General features: G+C 36.7%; 1 long non-coding RNA gene, 1 other non-coding gene and 1 pseudogene across 2 annotated transcripts; all 3 read left to right on the forward strand.

Moving 5' to 3' along the window:
- Positions 1-3,920: 3,920 nt before the first annotated feature.
- Positions 3,921-4,027, forward strand: LOC112534414. Its single transcript, XR_003078704.1, has one exon. It is a non-coding gene; the product is annotated as a small nucleolar RNA R71 (small nucleolar RNA).
- Positions 4,028-4,354: 327 nt separating this feature from the next.
- LOC125369225 lies at positions 4,355-8,251 on the forward strand. The gene is made up of 2 exons (XR_007214868.1): positions 4,355-4,420; positions 8,046-8,251. It is a non-coding gene; the product is annotated as an uncharacterized LOC125369225 (long non-coding RNA).
- Positions 8,252-13,559: 5,308 nt separating this feature from the next.
- LOC125369360 lies at positions 13,560-14,626 on the forward strand (annotated as a pseudogene).
- Positions 14,627-23,487: the final 8,861 nt, after the last annotated feature.

Consider the following 23,487-nt stretch of genomic DNA (forward strand, 5'->3'; position numbering starts at 1 on the left):
ATAAAGGACTGATAAACAGTCAATAAACATGCATAGAATCATCTACATCAAACTACCCTACACTTGAAGTTTGCTTGTCCTCAAGCATTCAACAACTCTCTCCTCAAAATAGAAACCAAATGACTCAATCAAATACATTGGAGAAGGTTAACTCAAAACAAGTCTCGAAACTCCGTGACAAATTTCCTTAAAATCCCTAAATCACTAAATCCTTGAGACAAAGAACAAAGTTAATAAAGCTGCTAAAATTAAAATGATAAACTATCTAAACTGAGAATTTGAGAACCATGCCTTACAAGATGTCACTCGAAACACACAAGTGTATATAGATGAGAAGAATATTGCCAAGCTCTCAGCGCAAAAGTACAGAACAAAGTGCTTACCATAGGCTTGCTTATAGATCCGATCTCCACTACTGTGAAATAGTCAATAAACATGATCAAAGGGTCTTGAGCCAGGTTGTAATAGGGTTAATGGTAGGGTACAAAGAATTATGGAAAGTAAGCTGAAAGTTGTTGGAAAATTATGCAAGTAATGCAAGAATATGGCCAAGGATCAAACACTGTACCAAAATCAAATACTAAGTTGTTCTAATATTAAGATGATGCTCGAACTAAACCCTTATTCTTAAAATTAATTTTTTTTCTCTCCTGCAACAACAAAACGCAGGATGAAGTAATACAATGCTCAATGAAAGTAGTAAAATGATATGTATCATTTGGATTGAAGGGAGCATCTATGAAAAATCAAGTAACTTAGTGAATATATGCAAATTGATCCAAAATAAAATGCAGCATAAACGTACATTATTTCCAGAAATAATGGTAGAAAGAATGGTGGAATGAATAGAAGTGGTAAAATGAGTGTCAGATTTAATTTATAATGAAAGAGAAAGGCTAAGGCTCAAAATGGGTTCACTAAGGGAAAAAAAATTGGGTTAGGCTTTTGGCCAAATTGTGTAATACCTAAGTGCCCAAATCATCTCATGACTATCAACAATTCATGTAATCTTAAAAGTCATCACAAAGTAAGTTCTAGAAACAAAAATTCTGCACATTGCTCACTAATCAAAAAAAAGAATGGAGCATAAAGCCTCACCATTGAATGGGATAAAATTGCACGAATTCTCAAACCGGAGTTTAAACAATTAAACAGTCTAATAAGCATCAAAATTAACAGTGTTCTATATCCAAGATAAAGTGAAATGAAAGGATTAAGGAAAAACACCAGTTTTACCTGGCTTGATTGAAACTAAGAGATTCGTTCATTGCCTTCTTCCTACAAAGATTCGATACAAGCAATAAGGGTCCATTCAAAAGAAAGAAAATCATCAACTACTCAATTAAAACAAAACTCAAGATAAGGACAATAATAATGAATGGACTCAATCAATAAGGGAAATTAAAACAAGATAAAAACAGCAAAGACAAAATTGGTACCTGCACAAATCTACGGTACCTACCCCACACTTGTGAAAAACACTGTCCTCAGTGTGAACAAGGTAGGCACTCCAAAATAAAAGGAATAAAATACGTAAAATGAAGCTAATTATGGGAGTCCATAAAAGAAATTGGAAAACTAAGAGAAAAACAAGACGACAAAAAGAGATAAAAACTAGAAAGTCTACTAGATACTGCCCTTGATGTGTACTTTAACACTTCAAAATATGTTAGTCCTTAAAATTACATACGAACATCAAGTAGGCTAACTCCTGCAAAACTCAAGAATAAACACATCCTAAGCAACATCTAGTAAAAAGTTCAATAAGATAGCATCTCCTCAAAATCAAACTCACTAAAAACAGACTGAAATATCTAACTACAAATAACTACATAAAATAAAATAAAATAAAAATGTCCAAAAATTCAGAAAGCAAAATTAGATTCGGGATTGCCTCCCGAAGGCGCTTCTTTTTGTTTGAGTCGTCTAGCTGGACTCTGCATCAGCATTCCTACATCGTGGGCAAATTAAGAAGGTAGGCTCAATGTAAGTTGGGGCTCAAGGCATATAAGCGCAATGAGAAGGTCCGATGTGTGCAGTAGATGACCAAGGAGGCGCTCTCTGGACCGATTTGGGATGTCCATTCATCCACTCTGAATTCCGCCTAAGTGACCTGTCAAAAATAAACTTGCAACTACCCTTCTCGGGTCTATCATAGCACAAAGTCTCATATTGATACAAGTTGTTTTTTTTAGATGAATAACACATACTAATAGGGGAAGAAACATGTATAGCATCATCCATTTGTACATCTTGTGGTTGTGTATTACATGCAAGATCAATTCCATCAATACTACAAATGGCATGAACATGGTTGGTGGAAGAACTATCAAATGAGGGTAAACTAAAAGTGACACAGTCATCCCCTGCATTAAGTTCTAACTTCCCCTCAAATACGTCTATTTTAGCTCTAGTTGTGGCAAGGAAAGGTCTCCCCAAAATTAATGGTACACCGTGCTCATTGTCCATATCCAAAACCACAAAGTCCATAGGAAATATGAACTTATCTACCTTAACTAGCACATTTTCCATAATTCCCCTAGGAAGCTTAACAGAACGGTCAGCTAATTGAATGCACATCCTAGTGGATTTTGCCTCCCCCAACCCTAGCTTATTGAACAAACTAGTGGGCATGACATTTATGCTAGCCCTCAAATCAGCTAATGCATCATCAACACACAAATTACCTAAAGTGCAGGGAATAGTGAAACTCCTTAGATCGTGACGTTTCTCTAGCAACTTGCTCTGAAACACCGTTGAGCACTCCTCGTTAAGCTGAACATAGGCGACCTCCTCCAACTTCCTTTTTCTGCTAAGTATGTCCTTTAAGAACTTAGCATACGTCGGCATCTGCTCCAATGCATCAATAAAAGGCAAGTTAATATGCAGTTGTCTAAAAATATCTAAAAACTTACTAAACTTCTCTTTCGCCTCTACTTGTTTAGCTTTATCAAGATAAGGAATCTTAGGTTGATATTCCCTGACTGGAATTGATTTCACCTTTTGTCCCTCAGGTTCCCTAACCTTACTGCTCGCCTCAACCTGCACATCAATAGTGGCATCATCAAAAACAGGTTTAGAAGGAGCCGGAACTAACTTACCTGAACGCAAAGTGATGGCGTTCACGTGCTCCCTCGGGTTAGACTTAGTGGTGCTCGGGAGTGCTCCTTGCTGCCTCTCAGACAACATCTTAGAGATTTGGCCAATCTGGGTCTCCAAGTTCTGAATCGAGGCCTGCTGGTTCCTAACTTCACTATCAGTTTGTTGGAACCTCATCTCCGTAGACGTCACAAACTTCATCATAAGCTCCTCTAAATTTGACTTCTTTTCTGTTAGAGGAGGAGCTTGTGCAGGCCCAGCTGAATGTTGCTACGGCTGCTGATGAGGTCTCTAAAAACCAGGTGGACCCTGAGCGTTATTTTTCCTCCAACTGAAGTTGGGATGATTGCGCCACCCAGGGTTGTATGTATTGCTGTAAGGATCGTTCTGCTGCCTTAGGGCATTCCCCATATAGTCAACCTGCTCAACATCAGAAGACATAGCAGAATTAGATGGAAAAGTAGTAGAGGATGAAGCAAACATACCTCTTGCAGTACGGTTCGCACTGTAATGTGAGCCACCATAAAACTCGCAGCCAACGTTCATTGCATGAACCGGCATCTGGAGTTGGTCGATCTTCTTGGCTAGAAGCTCCACCTGAGCTGCCAAGGCTGTTGTAGAGTCCACTTGGTTGACCACTCCCTGTCTTCCTGGTCGGCTCTTAGAGGATTGCCACTGATAGTTGTTCATGGCCATTTCCTCTATCAAGTTCTGAGCCTGCTCGGGCATCTACTGTTTAGCGCCCCACTGCGGCATCCACCATCTGCCTCGTTGCAAGGTTCAACCCGCTGTAGAAGGTCTGAACCTGCATCCACACTGGCAATCCGTGATGTGGGCAGCATCTCAAAAGATCTTTAAACCTCTCCCATGCATCGTACATGCTTTCATCATCAAACTGCACAAAAGAAGATAAGTCATTTCTAAGTTTAGCAGTTTTAGCGGGAGGAAAATACTTATATAAAATTTTTTCACCCAACGCCCTACAGGTAGTAATCGTTTGCTGTGGAAGGGATTGCAACCATCTCTTAGCTCTGTCCCTCAAGGAAAATGGAAACAATCTCAGCCGAATGGCGTCATCGGTTGTTCCGTTTATCTTAAATATGTCACAAATCTCCAAAAAATGAGAGATATGTGCATTGGGATCCTCGCTGGGCAATCCTCCAAACTGCACACTCTGCTGGATCATCTGAATCACGTTGGCTTTTATTTCAAAATTGTTGGCCGCTACAGCAGGTCTGACTATACTAGTTTTCATCCCATCCAAAGATGGTCAAGCAAACTCGTCCATCGTCCTCTGATCCTCATCGGCCTAGGGGTTGAGGTTCTCCATCGCGTCAACTCCTTGAACCTGAACTGTAACTCCGTCCTCCTCCTCAACTGCCTGCAAACGTCGTCTCAATAATCGAGAGCGCCTGCAGTCGATAAAGGGTGCTATGGGATCAGGGTTAGAGTTCCTGGTCATAAGCTACCTGAAACGGAAAACCAAACAACCACCAATCAATAAAATAAAATAAAATAAAATAAAATAATTTTAAAAAATAAAGAATGAATAAATAAACAGATAATGACTAAATTAAGACAGAAACAATTCACTCTAGTTTACCGTTACTCTCCCCGGCAACAGCGCCAAAAACTTGATGGGCTACTTATGCAACCTACACTTAAGGCAGTGAACCTATCGATGCAATCTAGCACTAGTGAGTATCAAGGTCGTATTCTTGGAGATCGGGTGATGCAACCAAGGATTCATCTAAGTCAACTAGCATGGATCCACTAGCCTATGGAGGACCAATGACACGAGCAAGGAGTAAAAAGTTCAAGCAAGCCTTAAATTCTTACTTGGAGCATGTTTTGAAGATGGCTAATGATGGTGCTTTTAATGAAGATAACAACGCCTTGAAGATAGTGACATTAATTGCTATTAATGAAGCTTAAACTTCTGGTCATGGAACAAGGTCAAGGTCAAAGATCAAGGATCAAAGTCAACAGGTTTTCCTAGGGTTTCTAGAAGCATTGGGCCGCACATTAGGGTTTCTAGAAGCATTGGAGGTCTCACCTAACCCTAAGGCAGCCACCACTTATGCTTAGAGAAGGAGGCAGCCGCACATTAGAATTCTTTTAGGGTTTGATTCTTTATTGCTTATCTCTTAGTCCTTTTTAGGGTTAGAATCATTTCAAGACTCTATAAATAGAGCTATGTATTTCGGCTAAAGCACATAAGATCAATATACATTTCTGAATGAAGTTTTATTTGAGTTGTTAACTCTTATTCCTTAAGGTGTTCCTTATTGAATTTCTTGAGATTAAATTAACTTGCTTGATTTAGTTTCACATCTACATGTTTGATCAATCAATTAACTTTTTATTAGTTTCTTGAGTTGTTTGAACATTCTTCATCTATTTATAACTAAAGGGCTTAGTAGTTCTATTGCTAAGTTTGTTAGTTCCATAATCAATTGCATACTTTCAAGTTAGATTTTGGGGCGACAAATTTGAACTTATTGGTAAGGGTGCTTCCTCTTAAATAGGGAGAGCATTTATCAGTTTGATTTTCTCACCATTACTTATCTTGGTGTTTGAACGTATCCAGTTCGAGTTCGTATCATTTGGTATCAGAGCCAAACTTGTAAGTTGGTTCATTTTTTTCAATTAAAGAGTCTGTCTTCTATTTCATCTCAATTTTTGTTCGCATCATTATAAATAAAAAAAAAGTATACTATTTTCATTGCTGCCCGCATACCAAGGCAGATTTCCAAAAAAAAAAAGGAAGGAACGGAAAACTAACCCTAACCATTTGTGTTGGGTAGTTCTTGAAGAATTGACTCTTGATTGATTCATTCTGCAATTCCTTTTAATTAATTGGAGCTGTTCTTCATTCTTATAATTCTGATTTGGGTAATTTTGTTTGTTTTCTCTTAAAAAGCTTTTCTTTTGGGTTAATTGACTCTTGTTCGATTAGTTGTAAGCTTGTTTTGTTCACACGCTTATAATTCGTTTTATTGATTCACGAGTGTTCTATTGAGCTTCAGAATTAATAAACGTTAAGAGGTTGTGAAAAACTTGTTTTTGTGATTACTAGAACAATTTGATTTAATTTCTATAAGGAATTCAATTCTTTGTGAGTGAAACACATGAGGGAGTGATCTTTTCTTGTTTTGCCTTTAACTATAAGAAGCCTCCAGAGTATAACACTTGATCACGTCCTTTTTTTTGTTTTCTTTCCTAGTCTTTTGGTTGAACCATGTCATCTGAACCATCATTGACTTTGGAAAATTTAGCTTATACATTGAGAGATGTAGTAGAACATATGACAAAACAATTTCAAAAACAAGATGACAAATTAACTAGGTTATTGAATGATATGCCTAAAACGTCTAAAGGGGATGGTTCTGATAATGACCAAGAAAGTGAGTCTAAAGGGTCTAGACATAATCTCCAACCCAAAATTGACACTAATTTGGGTAGCATTAAGATGAAAATACCATATTTTCATGGTAAGAGTGACCCTGAAGTTTATTTGGAGTGGGAAAAGAAGGTTGAAAGGGTTTTTGAATGTCATAACTATAGTGAGTCTAAAAAGGTTAAACTTGCTGTTGTTGAATTTTATGATTATGCTGCCATTTGGTGGGATCAATTGGTGAGTGGTCGTAGGAGTCATGGAGAACACGAAGTTGGTTCATGGGATGAGGTTAAATGCATTATGCATAAAAGGTTTGTGCCATCGTAATACCAAAGGGATTTATACAACAAGTTACAAAATTTAGTACAAGGTAGTAAGAGTGTTGAGGAGTATTGGCAATCTATGGAGATAGCTATGAATAGAGCCAATATAGATGAGGATAGGGAAGCCACAATGGCAAGATTTTTGTATGGTTTGAATCGTGATATTGCTAACATAATTGAATTGCAGCATTATATAGAGATGGAGGACATGTTGCACATGGCCATAAAGGTGGAAAAGCAATTAAAAACCAAGAGCAGAAGTGCTGCCCCTAGCTCAAAATGGAGTAACGCATGGAAAGGGAGCAACCAGCCCCCTAACAAGGGTCGTGAGGCATCAAAGGACATCAAGCCAACCCCTAAATTTGATGTTAACACTAAACCAACGATGCAAAGTGACCTCAAATCAAAGAAAGTGCAATGCTTCAAGTGTTTGGGGTATGGACATATATCTTCCCAATGTCCAAACAAGCGAACCATGGCAATTCGAGGTGGTGAAGTGGTCTTTGAGAGTGATGAAGAATCCGAACCAGGTGAGGAGGATTACCTAGACATGCCTGAGTTGGAAGAATGTGATGATGTGCAATTGGGTGAGGTTAGTAATGTACTTATAACTTTTAGAGCTCTTAATTTACAACCTATTGATGATGATGCTCAAAGGGAAAACATATTCCATACTACATGTAAAGTACAAAACCATGATGCTAATTGTAGTTTAATCATTGATGGGGGTAGTTGTACTAATGTAGCCAGTGCTATGATGGTTGATAAAATTAGACTTCCAACTATTAAGCATCCTAAGCCATACACCTTGCAATGGCTTAATGATCAAAGTGGGATTGGAGTTACTAAGCAAGTACGGATTGCATTTAGTGTAAAGAAGTATAATGATGAGGTATTATGTGATGTTGTTCCCATGCAAGCATGTCATATGTTACTAGGTAGACCATGGTTATATGATAGATATGTAATTCATAATGGTCGAACCAATGCATATTCTCTTGTAATGGATGGAAAACCGTATGTTTTGGCACCATTAAGTCCTAAAGAAGTTTGTGAATTACAAAAAGTTGTAAAGGACCGAATGGAAGCATATGAGAAAGAAAAAAGAAAGTGTGAGAGTGCACATGAAAAAGAAAAGGTGCACAAGCAAAAGGGGAGTTGTGTGGAAAATAATGAGGGGCGAGAGCAACGAGTGGTAAAAGGAGAGTTTAGCGAGGGTTGAGGTTCTCCATCGCGTCAACTCCTTGAACCTGAACTGTAACTCCGTCCTCCTCCTCAACTGCCTGCAAACGTCGTCTCAATAATCTGAGAGAGCGCTCCGGGTCAGATAAGGGTGCTATGGGATCAGAGTTAGAGTTCCTGGTCATAAGCTACCTGAAACGGAAAACCAAACAACCACCAATCAACAAAATAAAATAAAATAAAATAAAATAATTTAAAAAAATAAAGAATGAATAAATAAACAGATAATGACTAAATTAAGACAGAAACAATTCACTCCAGTTTACCGTTACTCTCCCCGGCAACAGCGCCAAAAACTTGATGGGCTACTTATGCAACCTACACTTAAGGCAATGAACCTATCGATGCAGTCTAGCACTAGTGAGTATCAAGGTCGTATTCTTGGAGATCGGGTGATGCAACCAAGGATTCATCTAAGTCAACTAGCATGGATCCACTAGCCTATGGAGGACCAATGACACGAGCAAGGAGTAAAAAGTTCAAGCAAGCCTTAAATTCTTACTTGGAGCATGTTTTGAAGATGGCTAATGATGGTGCTTTTAATAAAGATAACAACGCCTTGAAGATAGTGACATTAATTGCTATTAATGAAGCTTAAACTTCTGGTCATGGAACAAGGTCAAGGTCAAAGATCAAGGATCAAAGTCAACAGGTTTTCCTAGGGTTTCTAGAAGCATTGGGCCGCACATTAGGGTTTCTAGAAGCATTGGAGGTCTCACCTAACCCTAAGGCAGCCACCACTTATGCTTAGAGAAGGAGGCGTACCGCATTAGAAGTCTTTTAGGGTTTGATTCTTTATTACTTATCTCTTAGTCCTTTTTAGGGTTAGAATCATTTCAAGACTCTATAAATAGAGCTATGTATTTCGGCTAAAGCACATAAGATCAATATACATTTCTGAATGAAGTTTTATTTGAGTTGTTAACTCTTATTCCTTAAGGTGTTCCTTATTGAATTTCTTGAGATTAAATTAACTTGTTTGATGTAGTTTCACATCTACATGTTTGATCAATCAATTAACTTTTTATTAGTTTCTTGAGTTGTTTGAACATTCTTCATCTATTTATAACTAAAGGGCTTAGTAGTTCTATTGCTAAGTTTGTTAGTTCCATAATTAATTGCAAACTTTCAAGTTAGATTTTGGGGCGACAAATTCGAACTTATTGGTAAGGGTGCTTCCTCTTAAATAGGGAGAGCATTTATCAGTTTGATTTTCTCACCATTACTTATCTTGGTGTTTGGACGTATGCGGTTCGAGTTCGTATCATCGGGTAAACCTAAAGTTACTACTGTTCGTTATGTTATTTAATCTGAAATAAGGTGTGAGAAGTCTAAATTAATTAACTAATGATTATGAATGCAAATAAAGGAACAATAGCAACTGACAATCAAACAAAACAACCGTAACAAAGAAGCAAACCCAAAGAGGACCTAAGTGATGGAATTCTAAGGTTGATTATATAAATTGCCAATCTTGCTACCCGTGCCTAAATCCTGAATCAAACTCCGCTCCTCTCTCGAGCTCACTCAGTTCCTAAATCTGCACTAACCTAATGGAATCTCTTCCTATCAGATTATTACAGATTAGCATTAAGCGTGATTTAGAACTATTAAGAGTGGTTAATTCTTAATCCGGCGAGTGAATTAACCTTATCTCTAAGTGTTAATTACTAGTTCTTACTATTTAATTTCCAGTTGTAAAAAGCATTTCTCAATGTCAAGAAACAACCCAAAAGACAATTAATTTAACGTCTCAAATTAATTGAATCAAATTTTACAGTAAGAAGATTACAAAAATGGCAGATAAAAAAAATCCAATATTTAAACATAAACCTTCAACAAAGATGAACCCCAATGGGTTCGGCAATCCTAGCTACTCATAATGAAAGAAACAAATACAAAAGAAAATAAATAACAGAAAAGAAAATGAAACATATAACCGCTCTTCTATCGAATCGGAGTGGGAATGTCGCAAGTGCCAATTCTGAAACCAGCCTCAAGTATGGATCTCGGATGTCTCGGTCAATCGTCTAGAAACTTCAATCTTTTCTTGAATCCTCCAAATCAATCCTTTGAACTGACGTTGGTCTCCCAAAATGTCAAGAACAGAGGTGCGGAAGTGAGGGGTCGCGCGCATAAAGAAGTTCAGAAATCAGAAGCGGAACCCCGTCTCGTTTTGCATGCGCCTATTTATAGACAGAAATGCCTTCGTCGTGCCATGGCCCGTGCCACGGTCCGTGCATATATGCATGGGCCATGCCATGGGATGTGCAAATATGCACGGCCCGTGCAATCAATGGGCCGTGCATATTGCAACAGGCACCAACCTCTATGAAATGCAAAATTTTCGAAATTGTCCAGAGGAGGTCGTGGAAAGCCTGAAAACTGTGCGCTAACAGGAATCGACTCCGATAAGCATCTAATACGCGTAAATCATCCAAATAGCTTGGTTTTTGCCCATAAATCAATCAATCTCTATCGAGGAGTCCGAAAACCTGAAAAATTCATAAACATACCACAGTGCGATCAAACAGGAATAAATATGACTCAAATACGCGAATAAATGACTAATAAAGAATCAATAAACATGCATAGAATCATCTACATCAGTAGAATAGAAATTAGTATGATAAAATATGATGATAATATAATCAAATATAAAGTAGTCAAACTGAACAAAAACATTCAATAAAAAGATTTCTTCTTACCCAACTCGCTTTTTTTTCTTACGACACGACACTTAAATTTTGATTTTCAGATTTTTTGAACAAAACATTAATCTAGGTTCAAATTCGGATTTGAATTTTGATTCAATTGAGGAGTAAGCCTATATTTATGGTTCTAATATCAGTAATTATAGTGACCAGCTCGCTTTTTTTTCAAATTGTTTTTCATTATTAAGAAAAGGTAACAAAGATAAAATACGAGCTTGTTTTATAGCAATAGTAATTAATCGTTGTTGTTTTAAACTCAATCTATTCACCCGTCTAGATAATATCTTTCCTTGTTCACTAATAAATCAACTAATTAAACTCATGTTTCTATAATCAATTCGATCCTTCGATTGGATTGGGGGCAAACGCCTATGAAAAGATCGCTTGGACTTAAGAAAAGCTTGTTCGGATTTATCTATGGTCTTTTTATTCCTTATTTCGAAAATCTATTTCTTTCAATTGGATCAAAAATAATTTAGAATTAAGAAATAGGATTTTTCTTGTTTATTTTACATACATATATACATATACATATACATATACATATACATATATACATATACATATATACATATACATATACATATATATGTATATATGTATATGTATATATGTATACATATACATATACATATACATATATACGTATGTATATATGTATATGTATATGTATACATATATGTATATATATATATGTAAAATAAATAAGAAAAATCCTATTTCTTAATTCTAAATTATTTTTTATCCAATTGAAAGAAATAGATTTTCAAAATAAGGAATAAAAAGACTATAGATAAATCCGAACAAGCTTTTCTTAAGTCCAAGCGATCTTTTCATAGGCGTTTGCCCCCAATCCAATCGAAGGATCGAATTGATTATAGAAACATGAGTTTAATTAGTCGATTTATTAGTGAACAAGGAAAGATATTATTTAGACGGGTGAATAGATTGAGTTTAAAACAACAACGATTAATTACTATTGCTATAAAACAAGCTCGCATTTTATCTTTGTTACCTTTTCTTAATAATGAAAAACAATTTGAAAAAAAAGCGAGCTGGTCACTATAATTACTGATATTAGAACCATAAATATAGGCTTACTCCTCAATTGAATCAAAATTCAAATCCGAATTTGAACCTAGATTAATGTTTTGTTCAAAAAATCTCAAAATCAAAATTGAGTGTCGGTCGTAAGAAAAAAAGCGAGCTGGGTAAGAAGAAATCTTTTTATTGAATGTTTTTGTTCAGTTTGACTACTTTATATTTGATTATATTATCATCATATTTTATCATACTAATTTCTATTCTACTGATGTAGATGATTCTATGCATGTTTATTGATTCTTTATTAGTCATTTATTCGCGTATTTGAGTCATATTTATTCCCGCTTGATCGTGACCGGTATGTTTATGAATTTTCGTGTTTTCGACCTCATAGAGATTGATTGATTTATGGGCAAAAACCAAGCTATTTGGATGATTTACGCGTATTAGATGCTTATCCGAGTCGATTCCTTGTTAGCGCGCAGTTTTAAGGCTTTTGCACGACCTCCTCTGGACAATTTTGAAAATTTTGCATTTCATGGAGGTTGGTGCCTGTTGCAATATGCACGGCCCATTGATTGGGGGCAAACGCCTATGAAAAGATCGCTTGGACTTAAGAAAAGCTTGTTCGGATTTATCTATGGTCTTTTTATTCCTTATTTCGAAAATCTATTTCTTTCAATTGGATCAAAAATAATTTAGAATTAAGAAATAGGATTTTTCTTGTTTATTTTACATACATATATATGTATACATATATGTATATGTATACATTAACACATATACATATACATGTATACATGTATGTATATGTATACATATACATGTATACATATATGTATATGTATACATCTATGTATACATGTACATGTATGTATATGTATACATATACATGTATACATAGATGTATACATATACATACATGTATACATATATGTATATGTATACATATACATGTATACATGTATGTATACATATACATGTATACATGTATGTATATGTATACATATACATGTATACATATATGTATATGTATACATATATGTATATGTATATGTATACATATACATGTATACATATACATGTATACATATATGTATATGTATACATATACATGTATACATAGATGTATATATATATATATGTATATATGTATATGTATATGTATATATACATATATAATTTTAATATATGTTAATGTTACCCGAACCTTTTTGTATATATGCTTTGCTGTCCTATATAGTTGCATCCGTCAGACCCTTTCCTTTTTTCAATTCAATTAGATGTTAATTGTTAATGTAAATGAACCATAACTATGTAGTCCTATTCCTAATAAATTAACTCCAAAATAGCATATCCAAATTATAAGAAAACTAATAGATGCTACATAGGGTCTTTCTGTCTAGGTGCAGGTGGTCTGCATCTTAACAGACATGTCTATTTCACCGAGCCTCTCTTCGAGACAATGCCCAGATCATATAATATACAAATAGAAATCTGAATTCTATTTTTTAATTCACTTTAAATTTAGTGAAAGAAGTTTGGATGAATGATGAAGCTAGATAGATAAGATCATAAAAATATATCCATTAATGTTGATATTGATTGACACGAGTATATAAGTCATGTTATACTGTTGAATAACAAGCCCTCAATTATCTATTTCGATTTATTTTCTTTTATAGATAATTCTTGTGCTTGGGAGTTCCTGATAATCAAATAAACCAAGATCTTACCATGATTGCAATTTTAGAGAAACGTGAAAGCGAAAGCCTATGGGGTTATTTCTGTAACTAGATAACCAACATTTAAAATCGTCTTTACATTGTATGGTTTGGTGTTTTGATGATCCCAACTTTATTGACCGCAACTTCTGTATTTATTATCGCTTTCATTACTGCCCCTCTGGTAGATATTGTTGGTATTCGTGAACCTGTTTCTGGATCTTTACTTTATGGAAACAATATTATTTCTGGTGCCATTATTCTTACTTCTACGGTTATAGGTTTACATTTTTACCCAATATGGGAAGCGGCATCTATTGATGAATGGTTATACAATGGCAGTCCTTATGAGCTAATTGTTCTATACTTCTTACTTGGTGTAGCTTGTTACATGGGCCGTGAGTGGGAGCTTAGTTTTTGTCTGGGTATGCGCCCTTGGATTGCTGTTGCATATTCAACTCCTGTTGCAACTGCTAATGTTGTTTTCTTGATCTATCCAATCGGTCAAGGAAGCTTTTTTGATGGTATGCCTCTAGGAATTTTTGGTACTTTCAACTTTATGAGTGTATTCCAGGTTGAACACAACATCCTTATGCACCCATTTCATATGTTAAGCGTAGCTGGTGTATTCAGCGGCTTCCTATTGAGTGTTATGCATGGTTCCTTGGTAACCTCTAGTTTGATCAGGTAAACCATAAAAAATGAATCTGCTAATGAAGGTTATAGATTCAGTCAAGAGGAAGAAACTTATAATATCGTAGCTGCTCATGGTTATTTTGGCTGATTGATCTTCCAATATGCTAGTTTCAACAACTCTCATTCTTTACACTTCTTCCTAGTTGCTTGGCCTGTAGTAGGTATTTGGTTCACTGCTTTAGATATTAGCACTATGGCTTTCAACCTAAATGGTTTCAATTTCAACCAATCTGTAGTTGATAGTCAAGGTCGTTTAATTAATACCTGGGCTGATATTATCAACCATGCTAACCTTGGTATGAAAGTTATGCATGAACATAATATAATGCTCATAACTTCCCTCTAGACCCAGCTACTGTCGAAGCTCCATCTACAAATGGATAAGACTTTGGTCTTATTAGTATGCGTGAGTTCGTGAAAATAAAATAGAAAAAGGAGCAATAGCCAATTTCTTGTTCTATCAAGAGGGTTGGTATTGCTCCTTTTTTTAGTAATTGTTTTTAGTAATATAAATATTTATTTTACATAAACATTAAAAAATATATAAAAAGTTTATTTTCTTTTTTTATTTTATTTAATCTTTAAAATTTAAAAATAAAAATAATCTTTTAGGAAAAAAAAAACTTTTTGTGGGTCGTTTTGTGAAGATTATATATATAGTTTATGTACTTATTTTAAATTGAGTATATGTTCTTTTTTTTCTGAAGTTCTCCTTTTTCTATTGAAAATAAAAGATATAAAAGATAAAGCTTTTACTTTTATGTCTTTTTATTTTTGTAGTTGTATTTTATTCTTGTATTATATCTTATAAAATCTTTTAAGAGAGAAAAAATTGAAATTTAAATGCTAGAAATTGAAATCTTTCTACTTCTAATATTTAATCGAATATTTATTTTTAAATAGTTATAATATTAGGGGCAAATGTAGCCAAGTGGATCAAGGTAGTGGATTGTGGTTAAAGATTAAAGAAAATAAAAAAAAAAAAACTTTTTCAGTGTCATAAACTTTTTTGTTTTCGTACTGGAGGGCTTTTAACATTATTTATGTTATAAAAATAAAAGAGTACGAAAAAAAGAATTATTTTCAAATAAAATAGAAAAAAACTTTAGGATTGCTAAATCACTGATGAAATAAAGCAATGGGACCACCATAGTTTTTTGTTTCTTTTTTAAAATAGAAAAAAACTTTAGGATTGCTAAATCACTGATGAAATAAAGCAATGGGACCACCATAGTTTTTTGTTTCTTTTTTAACTCCTCCAAAGACAGGAGAGGGTGGTTATTTGATCATTTACTAATTTAAACATGATAAACTTTATGTTTTATTCAATAAAAAAAGGTAAGTAAATGTGAATTCCATTGTGGAGTCGTATGCAATGTGTAAACAATGCATGTACAGTTGTTCAATTCTATCTTTTTTTTCTTATTATTCTTCATCTCTTCTTGTCATCTTTTTATTTATTATGCGAGATAGAATAGCCATTTTTTTCTTATATCATTAGGATAATTATTCATCAACTTATTGCTCGTTTTTATGAGGCCCAAATAAGAGAATTTATCCTGGAAGCAAAAGAACTACAAAACTGCGTGAAATCCTCATAAAGATTTATGCACAAAAAATGAGAAGACCTTTACAAGTCGTATCTGGTTCTATATTTTGGAAGAACACATATCAAATTGATTTCCTTAAAACTGCCAATTGATGCTGAGGATCTATCTCAATCTGGTACTGCATGGCTCCACTCTGCAAGAACTCTGAATCATTCTTTTGAAGCTCATCTTCTTCATTATAAATGATCCACTTGCCCCGAAATGACTTGGCCCAATAGGGAAATCCCAATTCATTCGGCCTTTCGATACAATCAAATAGAAAGCCCCAACGGTGCTATATTCTAGGAGCCCAAACTATATGATTGAATAAATCCTCCTCTATCTATTGCGGGTCCAGGACTTCTTCTCCTTCCCCTTCTTCAAACTTCAATTTGTATTTTTCATAGAGAAATCTTTGATCAATGATAGAATAAGATCCATTTTGCATCATATCTAAAGAACTTCTTGGTTCAAGCCGAAGAAGCAATGTCACTCGATCATTATCAAACTGACTGCAATCTTTTTCTGTCTATGAGAATTTCACTAGAGCGCTTTCTACTTCTAATAGTCCATGAACTAGTTCAGAATCATTCTCAACAAGTCCACAATAAGGACGGAGTCTCAAATAAGTACTTCAAATGGTATATCTTTGAAATTGCTTGCACCTAATAAGATTGGAAGTAGTGCCTTAAATTCCTTGTAGCCCATATAATGGCTAGGCATGTCTTTTCCACAAGGTTATACTTTGACTCGTAAGGGCAACAACTCTTGCCAAGGTAATAGACCGTACGTTCCACGTCGTTAGTTCGGTACTTTTGATCAAAAAATCAATCTTACCCTTCGCTCGATGAGAAAATGGGTCAGATTCTACAGGATCAAACCTATGGGACCTAAGGAATGAAGGAAGGGAATAAAAAAAGAATTAAAAAAAGAAAAGAGAGGACTACGCTACAATTGCCCCCATAGCTTCTTCCTCTAAGGCCAAATCTAGGATTAGCGGCTTGCCATCCTTTGTCAGCTTGAGTACCGGTGGCTTCATCAGATATTTCTTGATTTTTTCGAAGGCCTCTTGACAATGTATGTTCCATACAATAGGTTGATGTTTCCTTAGAAGTTTGGAGATGGGATCATATACCATCGTCAGCTTAGAAATGAACCTGCTAATATATTACAGCAGTCCCAGGAAACCCCTGACTTCTTTCTCTATCTTTGGTGCTGCCATCTTTTGAATGGCTTTGACCTTATTCGAGTCGATCTCAAAACCTCTATGACTCACTATGTGCCCTAGCAGCTTCCCTGATGTAACTCCGAACACGCTCTTCTTTAGGTTGAGCCTCAGGTCATTACCTTTCCACTCATCCTAAGAACTTATCAAGAGCCTGTTGAAAGTGCCCTTCCCTTGTTTCAAATTTTATCATCATGTCATCAACATACACCTCCACTTTCTTGTGCATCATGTCATGAAACAAGGTAGTGGCTGCTCTCTTATAAGTTTCCCTGCATTCTTCAATCTAAAAGGCATAACCTTGTAGCAGTATGTCCCCCACCCAGTGATGAACGATGTCTTCAGCTTATCTACTACTGCCATTATAATCTAATTATACTCGGGGAACCCATTTGTAAAGGAGTACATTGCATTAGAAGCAGCACTATCGACTATGATATCTATGTGAGGAAGAAGGAAGTCATCCTTTAGGCATGCTTTGTTCAAGTCCTGGTAGTTCACACACATCCAAACCTTACATCCTTCTTCGGGACTGGACAATGTTTGCCAACCACTCAGGGCAGTCGACCATATCGAGAAAATTAGCCTTAACTTGCTTAGCAACCTCCTCTTATATCTTTTCTACCCATTCCAACTTTAGTCTTCTCGTCTTCTATTTAACCGCCTTAATGTGTGAATAAGTTGGGATATGGTGCTCTACTAATTTTCTATCTAGACCTGGCATGTCGTCACAGGACCAAGCAAATACCTCTTTTCTTTTCATTATTATTCTTTCAAATTCCCTTCTTTCCTTAGAAGTTGTATCGTGAGCTATCAGAATATTTCATGGATTTGCATCTGTGCCTAAATCAAATGAATCAATTTGTATAGAATTGATGTCAAACATGCACATGTCATGATTATCAAAATGCATACTACCATCAGGAGAAACATCACACAAGTAAGCAAAGTTGTTCATATCATTAATCTTAAACAAAAAAGAAACATCATCCTCATAAATGTTGGACATTATTACATCATCGTCATAGAATACATCAATAATATTGCTTTCTATTAGAGCAACTAGCTCCTCTAGGCTGATCCTTTCCGATTGAGTGGTAGGCTTTTCTAGTTTTAGCTTCTCCATCTTGGTGGTGTCCTTTTCATGGACTTTCTTAATACTTAGCTCGATCATCCTATTGATGATCAGGTCCTTGAAAATCTCAAACCCTAGTATCTCAGTCCCAGCTACACGAATAGGTTCGGGCTTCCAAGAGTAAGGCTTGAACTCTTGGACGAACACATCTTTTAGAGTCATGCCCTTTGGCTTACCCTTGTCTTCCTCCTCAGAATACCTAAGCCTCGCTAAGTCTTCTGACCTTTAAAGTTTGGCAGCTTTGCAACACCTTGCTGATTCTTTCCCAATCCCATTCTAAGCATGAAGTTCTTTTTTTTCAACACATTGGCTACTTTAGGATCTATGTAATACTCGTAGAGAACTGCCACTTGGAATCCAGTAGGAGCATCCACCTCTTTGACAACTTCCTGAATTATCGAGATGACCTTACAACCTTCGGCGTGAATAGTGACGATCTCGCCTTCATGATGGAACTTCACCTTCTGATGGACAAGAGAAGGGACTCCTCCTAGGGCATGGAACCATGGCCTTGCCAAAAAGTGTAAACGTTACTGGGATGTCTAGGATAGTAAATCCCACCCAAGATTCAATTGGACCCGTCTTCACCAATGTTGAGAACGTCCCTTTTTGTCTCGTCGTATGCCCTTATAACGATGTCTGATGGTTTTAGGTCCTTTGCAATCATCCCTAGTTTAGGGAGTACGCGAGATGGACACACATTGATAGTTGAATCATCATCAACCACCACACATGGGGTTCTTTTCCTTTTCACCTCTGTTGCTATGTAAAGGGCCTTATTATGGTCTCTTCCCTTAAGTGGTAGGTTCTCGTCTGAGAAAGTAATCATCACGGTAGTCTTGTCAGTTACCATTTTAATCATCTCCTCGAGGGTAGCTGTTGTGCTGAAACTTTTACTAGATAAGGCCTGCATCAAAGCCTTTTTATGGTTTGATGAATGCATCAGCAGTTCCCAGACATTAGCTATCTTCTTCTCTTTCCTTCACCGTTCTAACAATACAACATCCTCGTCTTCAGGTGCTTCCTTCAGCTCTTGTATCTTGGCTTCCTTACCCTTACCTGCTAGCTCAGTCTCGGAGTCACTATCTGCCCAAATGTCTTTGGCCTCAGCGTCTTGAACCTCATTCTCATCCTCGGAACTATACCAGATGTCGATAACCATTACTAACTTCTTTTCACCCTCTTTCTAGATTTCCATGAGACAAGGCTCACAAGTGGCTTGATCGTCATCTGACCCTAACCATTTGGCACAATATCTTCGATGCGAACATCAGGTGAGGCTAGCCTTGAGTACCGGACCCTAAAATCATATTTACCCGAGGACTGCCCAAGCAGGTCTTCACACTCATATCGAGGAAGTTGCTCAATGTCCCATATTCCAGAGTCGATTAAGTCCTGGATCTCATGCTTGAGATAGTTGCACTGGTCTGTCATATTCTTGAGAGTCTAATGATACTCATAATACTAACCATTGTGAGTCTTAGGACTATCTTTTAGTGATTAGGGCTTAAGCTTCCCACTCCACTTTAGGTGTCGGAACACCACGGATAGTGGTGCCCCCAGCTCGGAGAAGGTTCTTTATGGGCTTTTTGGCTCAACTGTTGGCTCGGCTATTGGCTTGGCTTGGGGTATGTCTATGAAGGAGTTCATGATTTCCTCTTCACTAAAGTCAGGGTTAATCATGGACACCTGGTTTGGAGGTGGTGTATTGTTAAAGCTTGGTAAGGGGTTCCTTCTAGTGCTGGGTTGGTCTAGGTCAGTGAGCTTTCCGGCGTCAATGAGGTCCTAGATTTCATGCTTGAGCTGGATGTAGTTATCAGTGTGGTGGCCAAGTGCTTAGTGGAATTTGCAGTAAGTGTTGGACTTATATCCGAGTGCATTTAGGTTCGGCGGGTTCTTTAGGGTGGTAGGTTGGAGCATGCCATTATGAACCAATCTCTCAAAGATCTTGGAGAGAGGTTGCTTGAGGTTAGAAAACTTCCCCAATTGCTGCACAGCATTCACATCTAGGGTCCTAGTTGCTCCAGCTTGGTAGTTTGCCCTTCCGCCAATTCTCAAGGTCTTTTCTCTTGTCATTCTCTATTCCCTGGACTTGTAGCCCATCATCATAAAGATCCATGAAGATCATTAGTTTCATCATTTCCAACCTTTTAACCCATCCAAGGAGGACAATTTGGACCACCATACGAACCTGGTCATTTTCAAAGGGCTTGTTCTTCAACAGGCGAGCCTTATTTCTCCATCTAGTTAGGAAATCAAAGAATGACTCATTTGGCTTCTATTTAGTGGACTCAAGATCCTTGATTGACACCTCCAAATGAGTGTTGTAGTCGTATTGCTTGACAAAAGAGTTGCACAAATCACGCCATTCAGCTTTGGCGAATTTCTCCAAATTGTGGTACTAATCAACTAGAGGACCTTCCAGAGACAGCACAAATAGCTTAACAATCTAGGTCCTGCTCAGTTGAGTAGTTCTCATGATGGTCATGTACTGCTTCAAATGGATTTGAGGGTCACCAGCCCCATTGAATTTGTTCATGTCAGGCATCCTAAATGTCACAGGTAGCTTGTGTTCCCCCGTGAATACCAACTCTTTGAAATCATAGTTTGGGTCCAAACCTTTGATTTCTAGTATACCCTGCATCTTGTCAAGCCAGGCAATCAGTCTGCTTACAGCCTCATTGGTGCCAAGGGCAGTCTCTCTCTTAGCCTGGTCCAGCATGAATTCATCGAAATCCTAAAAGTTTCAGGCACTCCCCTTCTAGCTGGGTCTTCGGCATTGGTCAGACAATAGGGGCACTCTGAGGCAGCAGCCAGTAACCATAGTCGGGTCAATAGCAGTGCAATAGGAGGCGATAGGTGGGGCTTGGTTAGGTGCCATCCCAGCCAGAAGTTCCTGAAGTTCCTGTCAAATTACACCCCTCAAGTCTTCAATTACAACATTCTTAAGGATCTCAACGTCTTGTTTGTTAGCTCTTTCATTGGCCATCTCTTCTTGGTGTCTCAGTCTTTCTAAATGCTCTAACACAATTCTGATTCTCGGGGAAATAGGCACTCTTTCCAGCCTCCCACCAACTTGCCTCTTTCAACCCATAGGAGAGTCTATATGGCTAAAAAAGAAAAGGTTAGTATGATGCATGTGATGCATAGGATGCATGATGCACATACTATGCACAAGGACAAAACGAAAGAAGGTTAGCACACATAAAGTAGTATACAATTCATCCTTCCAACCTTATTACTCCTACACACAGTTCGTGGTAAGTCTTTCTTCCCTAGGATTTTTGGCTTGGGCTTTCTATCAATAAGGGATAGTAGGCCCCATGCGCATGCCATAATATATTAAAGCATAGTTACAAGGTGATGTTCTTCAATGTAAGCATAAAAGAATGCATATTTAAGGCTTGGTGCCTACTTCCACATTTGGGCCAAGGCTTTTCAATATTTGGACTTGAAACACTTATAAGGAAGAAAATCTCATATAGCAAGCAACAGGTTACCTAGGGGAGATTACTACGGTCATTACCATGAGCTGAGTTTTGGGTAAGGATAAAAGGCTCCCACAAGCAAAAAAAAGTATTCTTCCTTGGCTCGTCTCCCCACTTAAGGGTCCATTCGACGAAGGAAATACACTTATCACTTATGAGGGATAGTAGCCAGTGTCGCAATTATAGGATTCGAGTGGAATCAAAGAAACACTTGCCAACGCCATCGGAGCTATAGGTACCAATGTGTACAGTGTGTGAAAGTGTAGTTGTGCAAGAATAATTTATTAAATAATAAATTTAAAGATAAACATATACTCGAATCAGCTTCTCTTATCCCCAACAAAGTCGCCACTGTGGGCGGCAGTTTCGGCGCGCACCTAAGTGTCTTTAGCAACTACGGCACTGTAAGCCTTTTCAACCTAATTGGGCACACGCTAACTACTCACTAAAAGACTAGTGCGAAGATGGGAGTCACCATCTGGGTAATCACCAGGACACTTTTACTAATGAGTGGCTTTTCTCATTTTTCATAAAGAAGCTTAAGCCATAGAGTCCAGAGATGGATCCGAAAGCCAACTTCCTTATTTGTGTATATTAGTCTTTAAATTTATTATTTTAGAAAATATTCCCTATAAATGTAAGCATTTTATATATAGGCATGCCAAAACAACACACACTACACTTATGTCTAGCCCATTTTATTCAAGCCCATCCCATATTTAAGTTATTAACCTAATTTTACTAACCAATTATGTATAAGGCCCACCTATTCTAACCCAATTACATGTTATGCTCTTTGGATTCCAGCCTATAAGCCTATTGGACTACTTGTTATGAGAAAGCTCATTCATTATGATTTCAGCCTTAACTAAATTCAAACCCTAAGTAAACATGTCAAAGCCCACTAGTCTAATGGAATTTTAGGGTTTAGGCCCAAATTAAAGTGGATTAGCCTATTAGACTACCAAATTCATGTTGGATCAGTTTTTGACCTATTTTAATTAATCAATCATGTAATCATATATTGGGCTTAACATGCAATAGTCGAGCAAAAGTATAATAAAGAGAATAAAGCAGAAAAGGAAACCCTAGCTATTACAACCCGCCTACAACTACGATTATAGAACTGGAAAGGCCTAAAACTAAATAGGGGCAAAGAATACATTAAAAACTACTAAAAAAGAAAAAAATATGGGGGCCAGTATGGTTAGCCAATCGACTGTGCATGAAAGCCGATCAGCCGAGTATAGAGCCAATTGGCTCTATATTCAGCCTATCGGCTCTAGAGTCCAGGGAGCACTTCAGACATTTTTCCTTCAGTTCTCCCTCATTTGCCAATCTAAGCCCACACTCCAGAGGCAATTTTCACATGCACAGATATTTAAACAAAATTAGAATGAGATAAAATAGCTTAAAAAAAGACTAAACAAAGTTACAGAAGCTAAAGAAAAACCTAAATTACTAAAAACCCTAAAGTCCTATGAACTGACAGTAGGTTATCAAAATAAAGAATCATGTTTTAATTCAGGCTTAATTACTAAATTATATTTGACAAAAACTAAATATTAATCCTACAACATATTTTAAAGTAAATCTAAAACCCTAAATGGAAAAATATCATATCTAGTTCTTATTATCATACTTAAAACCCTACTAACATGCATATTCAAACTCTAATCTAATCATATTAATGAAAGATGAAAATCCTAATCATATTTCTAAGAGAAACTAATATTAGAAACAAAACAAAAAAGATAAAAAACAGAACAAAAGGACTAGTTTTTATGATTGATGCAGATGTATGGTGG

Source organism: Ricinus communis, chromosome 2 (assembly GCF_019578655.1).
Source record: "Ricinus communis isolate WT05 ecotype wild-type chromosome 2, ASM1957865v1, whole genome shotgun sequence".
Taxonomy (NCBI): domain Eukaryota; kingdom Viridiplantae; phylum Streptophyta; class Magnoliopsida; order Malpighiales; family Euphorbiaceae; genus Ricinus; species Ricinus communis.